We start from the raw sequence: 14,200 nt of genomic DNA, 5'->3' as shown, positions 1-14,200 counted from the left end.
TACTCATCAATAAAAAGGAGTAAAGCTAATTCATGCAACAACGTGGATGAACCTCAAAAACAGTACGCTACATGAAAGAATCCAGCCTGAAAAGACTATATATTGTGTGATCACATCATGTATCATGATTATGTAAACTATATAAAACCTTATCAGACTGTATAATTACAATGCGTGAATGTGTGGTGTACAAATTCTACATTAATACAGTGGTTAAAAAAAAATGTTAGTGCCTGTTCCTGAGTGATGTGTATGGGGATAACGTTCATTTTCTTTTTGCTTCTCTGCATTTTTCTAGATTGATTACATAAACATCTATTATGTTTGGAATAAAAGACAACATTAGAAGTAAATTTTTAAACAATAAAAACTGTATATTTAAAGTTCTTTGAAAATCAAAACTCACCCTCTCTCTCCACACACACATACACTGAACAGAAACCCCAGTAAGCAGTAATCTCCATCAGATTTTAATTTAGCTAAAAACATAGTCTGGCGTTGCACTTGGGAGTTTAATATGATGGTTATCTTAGGTCTCAGGATAAGACTGTTCAGACATAAGCTTTCTTTTCCTACAGAAAATCCATGCGTTTCATCAAGAGAATAAAATCAGAATATCATCTGATATACCATCAAGTTATATCTCAGACTTTTTGAGGCTTTTATGAGTGCTGGAAAGAGGACAGGCATGGGCTTTAAGCATGCAATTGTCTAAAGAATTTAGCTGAAGCTGAAATTAGACACCTGTAAAGGGCTAGCATATTGCCTTAAGTAATTGTTTTCCCTGTTTTGCAGTTGCTGTGGAGATATATTTTATAAAAAGCATCACTGCATATCAAACAACATTGGGCCCAGAGGATTACGAAACACTGACGACCATTGAAGAATTTTGCAAATGGCTTGTTCAAAATGGGGAAAAACAGGTAAATGTTATCAACTAATAAATGTAGTTGCTAGATTGTTTATTAGATTGGGACAGCCTTTTTCATCTCATTATTCAGAAACTGGAGCTCAGAGAAGGCTCAGGTAAAGCCAGCAATAAAAATAGGGCTGGTGCAGCTTGCAATATTAGTAAAGAAAAAGAAGTATTTTTCTTGTATCTTGAAACATGAGGTCCTTCACATCTTGGACACATATAATCTCTGGTCCTGTAAATTTAATATTTTAAGTCAAAATTGGCTTTTATCTTTGGATATAGCTGATAGTTTTTATCTTTAAATCTTTATTGGAGTATAATTGCTTTACAATGGTGTGTTAGTTTCTGCTTTATAACAAAGTGAATCAGTTATACGTATACATATGTTCCCATATCTCTTCCCTCTTGCGTCTCCCTCCCTCCCACCCTCCCTATCCCACCCCTCCAGGCGGTCACAAAGCACCGAGCAGATCTCCCTGTGCTATGCGGCTGCTTCCCACTAGCTATCTACCTTACGTTTGGTAGTGTATATATGTCCATGCCTCTCTCTCGCTTTGTCACAGCTTACCCTTCCCCCTCCCCATATCCTCAAGTCCATTCTCTAGTAGGTCTGTGTCTTTATTCCTGTCTTACCCCTAGGTTCTTCATGACGTTTTTTTTCTTAAATTCCATATATATATGTGTTAGCATACAGTATTTGTCTTTCTCTTTCTGACTTACTTCACTCTGTATGACAGACTCTAGGTCTATCCACCTCATTACAAATAGCTTCAATTTCGTTTCTTTTTATGGCTGAGTAATATTCCATTGTATATATGTGCCACATCTTCTTTATCCATTCATCTGATGATGGACACTTAGGTTGTTTCCATCTTGGGGCTATTGTAAATAGAGCTGCAATGAACATTTTGGTACATGACTCTTTTTGAATTATGGTTTTCTCAGGGTATATGCCCAGTAGTGGGATTGCTGGGTCATATGGTAGTTCTATTTGTAGTTTTTTTAAGGAAATTCCATACTGTTCTCCATAGTGGCTGTACCAATTCATTTTCTCTTGATATATTATTTCCTTCTCAGTTTCCAGTCTTGAATTCTTTATTAATCAAACTTTTGTTTTCACATTAAAAAACAGTTAGAGAAAATGCTTTTGATTGCTGACCTTTTACTTAGAAGTCCCATGCGTCCAAACTGTTACTCAAAAACTCAAAAACTTTATGTACTGAGTTCAGCATGAAGGCAGTGAAGACCTTTATTCGTCATGAGATCCCGCGTGACTTTGATCTGACCAAGCCAACTTTATTCTTCCTCAGGCATGTGAGAAACAGGTGTGGATCTGACCTGGTTTTGTTGGCCATGTGAAAACCAGTTTAAGAGTAAGTTTCTAGACACTTAATAAGTAAGAATTTTTTTCAAGGAATGAAGAAAAAGCTTTTTTTATTCCACATTTGAACTTTTTTTTTTTTTTTTGCGGTACGCGGGCCTCTCACTGTTGTGGCCTCTCCCGTTGCGGAGCACAGGCTCCGGACGCGCGGGCTCAGCGGCCATGGCTCACGGGCCCAGCCGCTCCGCGGCATGTGGGATCTTCCCGGACCGGGGCACAAACCCGTTGTCCCCCTGCATCGGCAGGCGGATTCTCAACCACTGCACCACCAGGGAAGCCCGACATTTGAACATTTTTGTAAATGAAGACATTTTCTTTAGTTCTATTTTAATTGCCACTTGTAGAGGCAAAAAACCTTGTGGTGGTTTGTGACTTTTTTTTTTTTTTTTACAGTGGCTGCAATATTTTCTGTTGGTTCCAAAGATTAATGTAAAGCCACAGATTGACCTAATATTTTTATTTAGTTTCCAAGAAAGTACTTGGCCAGAATCTCATAGCTTATCCTTGTTATGTTCTGATACAGTGAACATCTTGACTCTGTGATAAGACACCAGTACCAATGCCTGACAGCTGTCTGCTTCTAACCGAGTGTACCAAGCTCCTAGACAGAGATGCAGAAGTGTCTTGAGTGCCAGGTGGCTCTGAATCTAAACCACAAGCAGGACTGTGGACAGGTCACCTTTACTACTAAGAAACACGCTCCATGAGGACAAGGGTTTTGTCTGTTTTGTTCACTGCAATGTCCCTAGTGCCTGAAACAGTAACTGGCACGTACTAGGTGCTCAATAACTATTGAGTTACTTTGCTGAATTTTATAACACATTTCCTGTGGGATAATTCCATTTTAAAAGGAGCTTTTTCTCCCAACCTCAAGCCTGAGATGAGATTCTCAGCCTGTTCTAGAGGACCATAACAGAAACTCAGATGATTTGGGAATTGTGTTCCCATGAAATATAATATTTTTTTTTCAAACAGAGATTTAATCTGCCACTGATAAAAAATAAACAGGATCCATTGGCCAGAACTGCCATCTTCCAGTAATTCCTTAAAACGGTGAACACAAAGGGAAAGAGGAGAGGCATCCACTATATGTTCTCAAGGCCTTTTAGAAAACCTGGAGTTATTTCTTTGGCCACATCCTTGGGGATCTACAGGAAAGGTGATCTTGTATACAGTAAGGGAATGGGCATTGTTCAAAAAGGAATGCCCAGAAATGTTACCGTGGCAAAACTGGAAGGGTCTACAGTGTTACCCAGCTTGCCGTTGGCATTGTTATAAACAAACAAGTTAAGGGTAATCCTCTTGCCAAGAGGAGTAATGTACATATTGAGCATATTAAGCACTCTAAGGGCCGAGATAAATTCTGAAATGCATGAAAGATCAGAAAAGAAGGAAGCCAAAGAGAAAGGTACACGGGTTCAACTGAAGAGCCAGCCTGCTCTCCCCAGAGGAGCACACTTTGTGAGCACCAGGAGCCTGAGCTACTGGAATCAAGCCCAATGAATAGCTAGACTAAATAAGAGCAACAGGGAGAAGACTCAAATAAATCAGAAATGAAAGAAGAAACATTACAACTGATGCCACAGAAATTAAAAGGATTATAAGAGACTACTATGAATCATTACATTCCAACAACTTGGATAAACCTAGAAGAAATGGGTAAATTCCTAGAAACCTACAACCTGCTAAGACTGAACCATGAAGAAATAGAAAATCTGAATAGAACTTTAACTAGTAAGGAGTTCAAATGTGCCAACAAGAAAAGCCCAGATCAAATGGCTTCACTGGTGAATTCTATGAAACATTTAAAGAAAAATTAACTCGAATTCTCCTCAAACTCTTCCCAAAAAATTGAAGAGGAAGGAGTGCTTCCAAACTCATTTCATGAGGCCAGCATTACCTCGATACCAAAGCTAGGAAAAGACTACAAGAAAAGAAAACTACAGAACAATATCCTTGATGATTGTAGATGCAAACATTTCAACAAAATACTAGCAAACTGAATTCACCAGCATATTATAATGACCACACACCATGACCAAGTGGAATTTATCCCTAGGATGCAAGAATGGTTCAACGCATGAATACAATCAATGTGATACACTACATTATCAGAATGAAGGATAAAAATCACATGATCATTGCAAGAATACAGAAAAATATTTGACAAAATTCAACATCTTTTTATGATAAAAGCGTTCAACAAACTAGGAATAACAAAGGTCATATATGAAAAGCTCACAGGTAACATCATACTCAGTGATGAAAAATTGAAAGCATTTTTTTCTAAGATCAATAACAGGACAAGAATGCCTACTCTTGCCCACTTCTATTCAATATAGTCCTGGAAGTACTAGCCAGAGCAATTAGGTCAGCAAAAGAAATAAAAGTCATCCAAATTGGAAAGAAAAAAGTGAATTATTTCTATTTGCGGATTATATGATCTTATATTCTTATATGTAGAAAACCCTAAAGATTTCACACACACACACACACACACACACACACACACACACACACACACAAACGAAGTGTTAGAACTAATAAACAAATTGCAGGATATAAAAAAATTTCAGGATACAAAATCAACATACAAAAGTCTGCTGCGTTTCTATACACCAACAATGACAATCTGAAAAGAAATTAAGAAAACACTCCCATCTACAAAAGTATCAAAAAGAATAAAATACTTAGGAATAAACTTAACCCAGGAGGTGAAAGACTTGTACACTGAAAAAATAGGAAAATCTACTTATATGCATGTTTCCTATTCTGAAAAATGCAAAGATAATATAGAGCCTTGAGACTCCTAAATTATTGTCAGTGTTTCCTGGAAAGCAACAACTGACATCCTTTTTATGTTTGTTCTGACATGCCACATATGAGGATATTGATTACATATTCAACCCAGTTCCAAAGAAATGTTCTATTTATAAATGTCAACATAGTTAACACAGGCAGAGGGTGATGTGCCATTCTCGAGGGTAGCCAGCAATAACTATACCTCTTCACTCCCTCTAAAGAAAGCACATTGGGGAAATCCAATGAGTACAAGTATTGTTGTTCTGTAAACAACTTCCAATGTATACTTAATTTTTCTCTAAATCATATGCTGTATAGTAAGTAGTTAAGAGTGAGAGTTGAGCTGAAAGACAACTGGCCTGGACTTTAAAAAAAAAAAAAAGCCAGTATTATGAAAGGGCAGAACTGCTGCAGATTAAAGAAGACTAAAGGATTGTGAAAACTAAATGCAATATGTGATTCTTCATTGGATATTAGATTTTTAAAGTTATAAAGAACATTATTGGACAATTGGGAAATTTGAATACAGAACATATATTAATATTATATCAATGTAAAAAATTTTGAGAGTAATAATGTTATGTAGTTATGTAGGAAAATGTTCTTGTTCTAAGAATATACATGCTTAAGTATTTAGGGGTAAAGTATCCTAAGTACAACTTAGTTTCAACAAAAGTATATATGTGTATGTACTTATATATGTATATAAAAATGTTATCTATTACATATACATATAATTTTTTTAAAGAGAAAGCAAATGTGGCAAAATGATAGCCAATTGGTGAATCTAGATTAAAATATTATGTGTATTCATTCTACTATTCTTTCAGTTTTTCTGAAGGTTTGAAAAGCTCATGGAATACAGCCAGCATGCTCCTTCAGAATTACCAGGTGAATTAAAAATATGTACATATTTTTTTTATCCCCTAGGAGGCTTACAGACTGCTAAAGGCTTTATTGAAGTCTCAGGTCATTAGCTATGGTGACTGTAGTAAAAAAGTGGCTGAAACTTTTTATAACATGGGCAGGATCTGCTTTGCCAAAGGAGAGCTCAGAAAGGCAATTCAGCTGCTAAGGAAGGTGAATACTGGCTGGTGTTTTACATTTGCTCCCAGGCCTGTAAGCAAAATGTGAGGGGAGATGTGTGTGTGTGTGTGTGTGTGTGTGTGTGTGTGTGTATTTTCCCTTCCCTTCCCTCTCTCTTTCCTTCCTTTTTTTTCTTCCTTCTCTTTTCTTTTTTTTTTTTTTTTAAGTAAAGTGTTTCTCTTTTGAAAATTCTTCACATTCTTAGATGGGCTGAGGGAGAATATGACTACAGAAACTTTTGTTGTGTCTGTGCCTGGACCAGAGTTTTAGAAGAGTAATACCCTAATCCTGGAAACTTGGTATGGCAGTAGCAGAATCTTGTGAAAGCACCAAAGTTTGTGTTGGAATAAGGAACACCTTGTCTAGCCATCATTACCTGAGCACTGATTCCCTTTCCAGGGAGCTCAGACAAGCCTAGAAGTTCATTGCCTAGTAGTAGGATGTGGCAAGAGGTGTGCCTAACCGTTGTTCAGCCAGTCAGTATACTAACAGCCCAAGCTAAAGACTAGGTGAGATCAGTAGTGATGTCTCTACATAAAACCCAAATTAGTTCAATTTCAGAGGAAAAGTTGGTAAAGATCTCAAGAGGGCAGAGTCAAAAGCAATCTACACATGGGAATTTCCTGGTGGTCCAGTGGTTAGGACTCTGCGATTTCACTCCAGGGGCCCCAGGTTCAGTCCCTGGTTAGGGAACTATGATCCTGCAAGCTGTACAGTGTGGCCAAAAATAAATAAATAAATAAAATTACACACATACATATATCGGCAGGTGTGGAGATATTTTATCTCATTTCAGGTTAACTTAATGTAATAAGTATGAAATAGTAAATAACAGAAGAAAAGGGGGACTTCATTTTGAAGATTCAGAGAAAAAGAAAACCTTACGAAATAAGTTATAAGGATCAGAATAGCTTCTTCAAGGGAAGCAATAAACACATGGATGCAGCTATGTAATGGGATTATAAACCTGTAAGGAGAGAAGACTTTAAAATGAAAGGATGACAGTTTGAGGACAAAAGATGAGATGAGATTAAATGCTAAGGCTGAATTAAGAAGGAATTTCAGGGAAACAGGGAATTCCCTTGTGTCCATGGTAAGGACTCCATGCTTTCACTGTTGGGGCCTGGGTTTGATCCCTGGTCAGGGAACTGAGGTCTCACAAGCCATGCAGCATGGCCAGAAAAAAAACAAAAGAAGAATTTATTTCAGGGAAACAAGAAATTTTAAAAATTCAAATCCACATTGAAAATAGGGAAGAGCATCTTAACATGCTGTAATGATGTTGAACAATATTTTCTCAATCTAGATTTGCAAGAGTCAGTAAAAAACAAAACAAAAATGAAACAGAAAACAGACTCCTGAGTCCACCTCAGACCATCAAATCAGATGTTCTTAGTGTCCAGAATCTGCATTTTTAATACTTCTAGAGGTGTAATATCCTGTGAGTTTTAAGAATCAGTGATTTATATGACAAATTTGGAAAGCTTTCCTATAATGCAGAGGACAAGGAAGAATGTATATAATGAGAAAGTAGCTGATGTGGAGGACAAAGTAGAGATTCAGCCAAAGAATTCTATGTATTTCTGAAGAGGAACTATAATACTTGGAATAGAAACAGTAATCAAAGAAATCATTGGAGATAACTTTCCTGAAATGAAAAAAAGACCCCAGCATATACATTGTAAGGGCTTACCATGTTCATACAAAGTCAATGAAAGAGAGCCCATCTAGATTTTACCAGCAATGAATGAATGTTTGATGTCATGTCTCCATCCTCCATTTGGAGTAGGGATTCAACATGAATCTTTGGATGCCGGATATTGTGTATTTTACCTTGTTGAGTGTTGGATATTTTTGTATTTCTGTAAGTATTCTTGAACTTTGTTCTGGAAATCAGTTAAATTACTTTGTTGTGGAATTCACCTAAATTACATTTTGGTCCTTTTAGGTCCTGCTTTTAAGATTTGTCAGATGGGACTAGGGCTGCATTTAGTCAAGGGCTAATTAACCCCCATTACTGAAGCGAACGCCTCAGTACCTCTGAGTAGCCCACCCAATGCTCCACGACAATGAGGCTTGCCAGTTTGGCTGATGTGAAGAGGCCACTATACCTGGCCCTGTATGAACACAGGGCACTGTTCCCTCCAGTACCTTCAGATGCTTTTCTCAAGCCTCGGGCAGTTTTTACACCTCTGTGTTAATCAGTACTCTGCTGAACACAGTTGTGTCCCTCCGTATCCGATTGGTTCTAGGACTTCCCACCCGCCCCCCTCACCAACACCAAAGTCTGCAGGTGCTCAAGTCCCTAGTATAAAATGTTGTAGTACAGTCGACCCTCTGTATCTGCAGGTTCCCAGACTGCGGGCCAACCGCACTTGAAGGGGACACACTGCAGATATAGATATTCTCTTTCTGTGCAGCTGTCTCTCCTCTGTTACTCTGCCCTGAGAGTCTCCTGAGACTCTCAGCTCCATATCCTCAATTCAGGGCGTCTGCTGAGCTCCACTTCCCTGCATCACAGCCTGGAGATGGTCTCAAAGCAGTAATCTGGGGCAATCATAGCGTTTATTTCACTTGCTTTCCCTCTGTCAGGGAACACTGTCCTTTGTTGCCTAATGTTCATTGTCATGAAGATCGTTCCAAATATATATCGTCTACTTTTTCTTTTCTGGTTGTTTCACGTGGGAGGGCAAATCTGGTGCCTATAATTCCACCTTGATTGGATAGAGAGGTCAGCAATAAAATTTACAATGGAAAACTGCCTAAGAGTAAAGTTATGTAGCATGAGAGTGCAGTGCAAGTTTGGGACACGTACACTGATTTCATTTATATCTACCCGTTTGGTTACAGCTATTTGGAAAATCCTGGTGGAAACCACTGTGGGTTTTAGGTAGGCATGCTGTCCATTTTCAGGCGTGTTACTTTGGTTTTCCACAGACTCATATGGTAGTGGGGGCTTCAGTGAAGTAGAATGATCCAGGTGCAGCACTAGGGGGACAGCGCCTTCGATTCAGACCCCTTCCTCCTTGGAAGGGAACCAGGAGGAAGAGTAGTACAGGCATCTGAAGTGTCAACCTGTGACATCTCAGTTCCACTGGTGCTCTCCTGAGTTTGGTTTATAATGAAGGTGCTTGTTATTTGATTCTCTTTAAACTGTTAGGCTTCTCAACTCGCCTACAGTGTCTGATGATTCAAATCCTCATATATGGAGATGAGCACTGTAAAAGCAGAGACACAAAAAACCTCCTTAGCCTAACGCAGAGGTAAGTTCTGACCCTGATCATCAACCAGGTCTTCAATGTGGATATATGGATAGCATGGCCTCACCCAGATGCATTCGTTTAGGGGTGATTCACCTGTTATTCTTGTTAGTAAGGCAAAATGCCAGCCTGTACTATGGATCTGGCCAAATCCTAAACTGGAGGTACCTAGTCAATTTCTAGTAGTCTCTCAGAACCCAATGTTACCGGGGTCTGCTGCAATATTATTTAGTATTTATGTCTCTTTCAATGCTGAGCATTATAACCAAGTCCTACAAGACCGTTGCAGCTAACAGCTTGTGAGAGATACAAATTGGGTTTATAACAAAGCAAGTGAAGGAATTCCCTGGCAGTCCGGTGGTTAGGACTCCATGCTTTCACTGGTGAGAGCCTGGGTTCCATCCCTGGTGGGGGAACTAAGATCCCACAAGCCGGGGTCACGGCCAGAAAAAAAAGTAAGTGAATACGTTAAACTTATTTTTCTTGCTAAACATACAAATCGAAGTCCCTAAACATAAGGCAACTTTTGGGGGGAAACAGTTGTCTCCAAAGTTAAAAATAAAAGAGCCTCTTCAGATTCTTCTTAAAAAACGTTTCAGCCAAAGAAGAGTGTTTTGTGTAGACCTGCCCCCTTCTTGACCCTTGGCATATCAGTGCTGTTTGTTCATCTCAGAATGATATTGATCCTGAGCTGTTCTCTTTTGTTGAGTGTATACTAAATCCCTAAAATGAGCTAGATCCTATTCATAAAGTGTTTAATTTTTACAAATACCCTACATGATAGCTCCCGTTTGACAGAAGGGGGCCTGATGTTCTATAAAAGAACATGCCTAAATTCACTTAAGTCTTGGAGGTTTGGACCCAAGCAAGTGTGACTCTAAAGGCCATGTGCTTTCCCCTTAGAGCCCTCTAACAAAGAGGGGTGTCATTATGGGTTGAGAGTTAGGACTGATTGCACTTCACTGGAGGTGGCTCACAGTTAGTACTTTCTCACTACGCTGGCCAGGTGGGGGACCAGATGAGCACAGAGAATACATCAGCCCATCCTGTCCCCATCCACCTCAGTCAGAGCCACACCTAAAGGGGGCCCAACAGTAGACTGTCTCCTGTTTGATCTTACCCAGGAGAGAATGTTCTCTAGCCTCTCTCAGTGATGCCCATGGTCGGAGGGTATATGGGGAACTTTGCCCTCTGCCTGCTGGTGTATATGAAAGTATGTTTTCTTAGTCAGTAACCATAACAGTATTAATAATAACTATAAGGTAGAACTTCTTCCAATCCCCTGATATTGTAACATACATGTATTATTTCTGATTCATAAATAACCCTATTCGGTAGGTATTTTATCTTACATGTTCAGGTGATGAAACTGAGACTCAGAAAGTTTGAATATCTTGTTTAAAGTCATCTAGCCAGTAAGTGTGGTAAGACTTGAACCCAGGTCTGTCATAGTTCAAAAATACACTGCCTTTCACTACATAATAGGGATTCTGACTTTTGAGGAATTTGAGACTGTATATGGGGACACCTGATCAGCAGGCAAGTCCCCAGAACCTCGTTTTACATATGGGGGAACTGAGGACAGATATGTTCAAGTTGAATTACCCCGGAGGAGGCAGAGCTGGGATGTGAACCCAGGTCTCTCTAGCTCCGGAACGTGCTCTCCGTGGACAGTGTAGCTTACTCTCTGACGGCAGGCTGTCTGGATTTTAAATCAGGCTCTCTGACCTAGGTGAGCTTACTTAACCTCTCTCAGCACCTTTATTCATCAGTGAAATAACAGTACCTTCCTCAAAAAGTGGATTTTCTGAGAAATAATAATATCATATATAATACAGCACTTAGATCAGGGCCTGACAGGTCTTAAGTACTCAATAAATGTTGGCATAAGAATAAAATAAGAAGAATTATCTTTCTGAGATGCTGGAGATAATAGAATGTTTTGATAAGAAGCTTCTATATATCATGCTATTATTATTTTATATTAAGAGTGATGGGTAGGGGCTTCCCTGGTGGCGCAGTGGTTGGGAGTCCGCCTGCTGATGCAGGGGACACGGGTTCGTGCCCCGGTCCGGGAAGATCCCACATGCCGCAGAGCAGCTGGGCCCGTGAGCCATGGCCGCTGAGCCTGCGCGTCCGGAGCCTGTGCTCTGCAACGGGAGAGGCCACAACAGTGAGAGGCCCACGTATCGCAAAAAAAAAAAAAAAAAAAAAAAAAAAAGAGTGATGGGTAAAGAGTATATATTACTGGAGTCAGCCCTGTCATCTTAAACCTGCCTCTGCACTTAATAAGTATATGACCTTGGAAAAATCACTTAACCTCTGAGGCTTGGTTTCTCCATCACTAAAATGCAAATAATAGCATATGACATAGAGTTGTTGTGAGTTTTCGATAAAATAACATATATAACATGCATAGGCCAGTGCCTGGCAGAATATGTACTCAATGAATGTTAGCAAAACACATTTCCTTCCCCCTTCTTCTGCAGTACATGCCTTTTGCTTCCAGGGTAATAGGTCAGAATATTTGAAATCCTAATTGTGATTGATCGTTGGGCAGTATTACAATATGTTTGTATGTTTGAGAATTAGATTGAGAATTTGAATCTTTGAACATATCTAAAGTACATTTTGTACACTGAAGGTAATAATAATGAAACTAAAAGTACAAAACATGTAACTTCAGACAAGAAGTGCATGTGTCCTCAAAACTGGAACAAAGTTCTACTCAGCTTGTATTTAAAAAGAGAAACTTCAGAATAGCTGGAGTGAATCCATTTCCTCAGTAGCTTGAGGTTGCTTTTCCCTCGAGTTTTTTTTTTTTTTTTTTTACTGTTCCTGGTTCCTTGTCCATGATTTGAAAAGAATGATAGGAGGAGGAGAAATTAGGAAGCATTGGTATAACGCAATTCAGGCCCCAGGTAGTATGAGTTTCTTTTGGTTCTTGGAGGCTAATTCTTCTCTCTGTAAATGACAGTGAGACCTAGACCTACCAAGAAAGCACATGTAAGGGGAAAAGAAGAGTCTTTTGAAGGACTCTGTTGTAGCAGAAGTCCAGTCAGTAAGATGTGAGTCCTGAAACAAGCTCATATCTCATTCCTCAAGAATTGCTGAGCAAAGCCATAGGCGTGGCTGCCAAAGCCCAGATGTCAAACACCACCACCACCACCACCAAACAAAAAACCCCACAAAAAACCCAGTACAGGAACTGTTCTCTTGGCTTGAGCATCTTGCTGGAATAATCAATCCCAGATGTCCTGGAACTCTGCTAGTTTCCTGATGTGCTCTTGTGCTTTCTACCCCACCTCCTCTGGAAACCCAGTGACAACATTCACCAAACTTTCACTGCCAAGAGCCCAAATTCTTGGCTTTTGAAGCCTCTGCAAAGAAGTGAAAGCAGAACTGGCCCCATGAAATAGGAGTTGGTTTCCAAGGTTAAATGTTAGTTGCAAGAGCCTCAAATAAGATTTCAGTGTAAAGAAAAGGCACAGAAAGTCTCAGATTTGGAAGTAAACTTTGAGATTTAGTCTTTTACCTAAATCACAAATGGACTTCAGTTTTAATCATTTACATATCGAGCTCCCGGTAAGCTCTAGAAATACTAAGATGTTTAAGATATAGTCCTTTCAAGAAAACAGACACACATGACCAGATTACAAGTTAGTCTGTAATAAAGCTTTAATAGAAATATAAACAGAGGACAAGTAATAAATTGTAGGGCTGGAAATGTAGGGGGAGACAGTGTGTACGCAGCAGGCAGGTGGCTGGGTCTTCAAAGAAAAGTAAAACATCAACAGGTAGAAAAGCCAGAGGAGGGCATTTCAAGTAGCACAAACAACAGCACAGTGGCCTGGAGAGACTTGGTATTTCTGAGAAGCAAGCGGCCTTGAGTTGTAGCTGGAGGTACCTGAGTAGGAACGTGCTGGAGATGAGTTTGGAAAGATAAATTGGGGTCAGATTATGGAATGTTTTATGTGCTTTGTTGATGAGTTTAGAATTTATTCAGTAGACAGAAGGTAACTATCAAAGGGTTTTGAGCAGGTTGTGCCATGATCAGTTACTGGCTTTGAAACATTAACTGTCAGCCATGGGAAGGACAGATGGGAACTGAGGAGACCATAGAAGTAGGGAGACCGCTTAGGAGGCAGATGCAATAGTGCAAGGGAGAGATGTTGAGAGCCTTAATTATCTAAAACCATAATAGAAGGCACATGGAGGATGGATTGAGAACAGTTTGGAGTCTCAAATTGGCAAGACCTTAGAGCTGATTAGATGTGAGGTGTAATGGAGGCAGGGGCCCATTCAAAGGTGGCTTTGAAGTTTCTAGCTTGAGCAACTGAGTGAATGGCAGTGCTATTAAGTGAGAGCATATTGGCAAGAGGAGGTCATCTTGGAGGATGGCTAGGAGGTCTGAGGAAGATAAAACATTTTGGATGTGTTAAATTTGAGGTACCCAGAATACGTCCACTTGGCAATGTCTAATAGGCTGTATGGACCAGAAATTCGAGATACATTAGAAGTTAAAGAAATGGATAAGAAATCCGTGGAATATGTATATGTTAAACAAGAAAACGTAGGTAAGAACTATGGAGAACGTTTACACTTACTTTGGAGAGAACATATGTGGTGTTTTTGAATCAAAATAGAGAGGGCTCAAGTGTGAGCTTTTCCACTTACAGTGAGGCTGTATCTTCCTTTCTTCATCTAATGAAATACAGACAATAAGACTCTATTTTAAAGGCTTTATTTAATGTA

The sequence above is a fragment of the Phocoena sinus genome, chromosome 3 (assembly GCF_008692025.1).
Source record: "Phocoena sinus isolate mPhoSin1 chromosome 3, mPhoSin1.pri, whole genome shotgun sequence".
NCBI classification, from domain to species: Eukaryota; Metazoa; Chordata; class Mammalia; order Artiodactyla; family Phocoenidae; genus Phocoena; species Phocoena sinus.
Note: the sequence above shows the minus strand (reverse complement) of the source record.